General features: G+C 36.3%; 1 protein-coding gene across 1 annotated transcript in view; it reads left to right on the forward strand.

Annotated features, from left to right (window-relative positions):
• The window catches only part of LOC106525548 (neurexin-2), a gene marked incomplete at its 3' end in the record, with an annotated part of 638,625 nt that overhangs the window by 64,293 nt on the left and 571,237 nt on the right, over positions 1 to 3,095 (forward strand).

The following is a 3,095-nucleotide window of genomic DNA, read 5'->3' on the forward strand; positions in this document are numbered from 1 at the left end:
TGTGTGCCTTTTTTTCTATTTTAATATTGCAACATGAATCACAGAGCAGATTTAATAAAACTGCTAATAAGTGATCATTTATTATACATTTAATTAACTATTGGTTTGAATTGAATTCTAGATGGCCACSAAAGCCAATTGAACTTACAAAACCAGTGGACTTTTGACAGTTGGGCCTTCATCGGTGTCCTGCCTGAATAAATTCACCTCTTTTTACCACAATCATGATGTCACAGCTACAGAAACTATTATTATATGGAAATGCAGTAAAACAGGGCATTCCACATCATGCTCATTTTATTTATACACCTAGCCTTTAAGGCTTTAACGGAACTAGAAGTCAGCTGATTCATCGACCAGCCAATACTTTGGGTCAATATTTGTGGATTTTATCTTGTATTGGCATTTAAAACAATAAAATAATWATAAAGCAATCTTAAGACTTTTTGTTATATGTTTAAATGTTCTACATTTTTTTTTACTATCTATTGTTAATATGTTTTTTTGTTTTACTAATAAATTTTTGTTTGCTGAGATGTGTTTTTTTACACACCATTGATACATGAGGCCCCAGGACTGCTGCCTTAGACTGATGTACCTTTTAATTTTAGAGTTTTTTTCTTAGGTCAACCATTGTGGGGATCTAAATAAAATGTTTTTATGTAAACCAGAGTACAGAATTTCAAAAATGTCAAACAGAAATCCGACTGGAAGAAATTACCCGTTTTTTTTTCTTTTTTTACATTTGCAGATACTTAGAATAAATCTGGAGTCAAACACTTGTATTTTCATGAATATRCTGTGATGTTTACTACATTTGTTCATTCAGCTGGGTGAGGGTGTCTGGTTTCATTTGATTAAAACAATTATCCAAGAATCTTCAGTCTTTGGGTTTSATCATTTAGAACTTTGGGAAGATGACCATTATTTGTAGTAGGCACAGAAAATATAAAGTAGTTCAATGCGAAGCAAATGTCAGGGATGTGGCAAGATGCATAAACTGTACATTAACCTCAGCACATAARAGTGGCACCATGGATCACCTGTGGCTGAAATGACATTGCACATGACTGGGAGTTGTTTTCCATTGGTACAGAAAGGAAGGGCTTTGAGAAAATTGATTGGAAATCATTGTTTTACAGACATCAATAAATACCAATAGCAGTGCTCATTTTTAAGTAGAGTTTTATTCCTGTGTGGAGCTAGGTACCCTAAAGTAGTTGCAAGTCAACTTCTAGACTTAAAGTATGTATTCTACGGTTTTTCTTTGTTGTGAAGATGAGGCTTTTCATTAACTGCAAGCCATTTTCTTYTGCCCTTGTTTGGAGGAACAAAGTGAAAGATATAAGGGGAAAGGGTCCAAAATTAAGGAAAGTCATAAAAGGCTGGTGCTTCATTACCAAGCTAATGAACAAAAAGGAAGAAAGGAAATTCCAGTAGCCTTGTTGAGGTGTTAATGAGGCTTGTTTGTGTAACAAAACCTTCCCCATCTGGACTTGCATCTAGAGGTCTAGTGGCAACATTCATACATACAGTCACCATGCGAGAGGCAGGGTACTCAGGGTACACCCTGCTCTATGTRGTATTTTGAGWGTACAAACAGCATTAAAACATATTGCCTAATTCTAGCTATAAAGTATTACAAGTACAACTGACGTATTGTAAAGTAAACAACACAGAACTGCTAAAACAGTAAAAGTAAAGAGTTTAGCAGCCATGTTGAAATGATGACGTGCTCAGGTACTGTCGTGTTGCACCGAATTCCTGACAAAATTACAACATTAGACGTTCCAGTTGCTATTTCCAACTCGGAAGACCGAAATTCTGACTTTGAAGTACAACTGGCCAGGGTTCAAATCAGGTTCTGCATATTTGCATTTGCTATTATAGTCCACTTCCTGACTGACTTCTGGAACCCAGAATCCTGAGGTTCTAGTCAGGATGGACTTCTGGGATTGATTTGATGTTTTACTCTGTTTCAGCTGGTCTTCAATTACATAGAGAATGAAGAGAAATACCACAAATTTAATGTTGTCCATTGTCGCAAATAAAATGACATTGCATAAAAATTTGCATATTTTTGATATGGCGATCGGATGGGGAGGCACTCTGCTTAAAGGAAATGCAACCAGGATCAGGGGATGAACCTGCCACTTTCATCTTGTGAGGTGGTGCATGAAAACATCGTGCCGCCAGTTTTAGCTTCATATTGCTTATAACTAAATTACTTATACTCAGACTACAGCAGACAGATGTGAACATGCAAACCCAAGCTTAGATGCATGTACTAAAATTGGCGCTGGTGACTGTGAGTGTAATAGGTCCTCCTCAGGTTTCCCTCTAGAGTACACATGTACACGAGCCGCAGTGGTGCAGGGGAGTAGAGAGCTGAGAGACGGGGGAAGAGAAAGCTGCAAACGGAAAGGGAGATAGGAACTTGTGAGTACTCCTCCTCCTATTACCTGTAATGAGTCACTGTTTTCACTTTTGTTCACAAAAAAGGCAATGCTATTTCACTCACAGCTTCGTATTTGTTTATATRTGTGGAGACAATTTTCATCATTTTATTCCCACACTTTGATGCTGTTTTAGTCAAAGTGTGCAAGATATTTTTAAAGTGCAACTAAKAACAAATTACTGGTAAAAAGTTGCCCAGTAGGACTATCTGCTGTATTTTATTGTACAGTAGAATCATGGGAATAATCAAGTGATTTGGTTTTGTTTTTTTTTTCCAGCTCTTTGTAGAGGAAAGTGTAACAGAAGCTGGAGAAGTAATACTGAAAGCAGGTGTATGCTTTATTGTGCACGGCTAATATTTAAACTGCATTTTATTAAAAGATTTGTTACTAAATAAATATATATATATATTCCCATGGCATTTAGGGGTTGAAATGAGAATAAATTGTCTTTTAAAACAGTATGGGGTTAATGAGGGGGTCCCTGGAATTTTCTTTGCCCTTGTAAGGGGTCCTCAGACCCAAATGGCTTGAGAACCCCTGCACTAGACAACTTATTCCAACTTATGAAACATTTTATGTCTAAATTGCTAATAAAAGTTATATATTTGCTCACTTTGTTAGAATTATATTATATAC

This window comes from Austrofundulus limnaeus, unplaced genomic scaffold (genome assembly GCF_001266775.1).
Source record: "Austrofundulus limnaeus strain Quisiro unplaced genomic scaffold, Austrofundulus_limnaeus-1.0 Scaffold233, whole genome shotgun sequence".
In the NCBI taxonomy this organism is placed as follows: domain Eukaryota; kingdom Metazoa; phylum Chordata; class Actinopteri; order Cyprinodontiformes; family Rivulidae; genus Austrofundulus; species Austrofundulus limnaeus.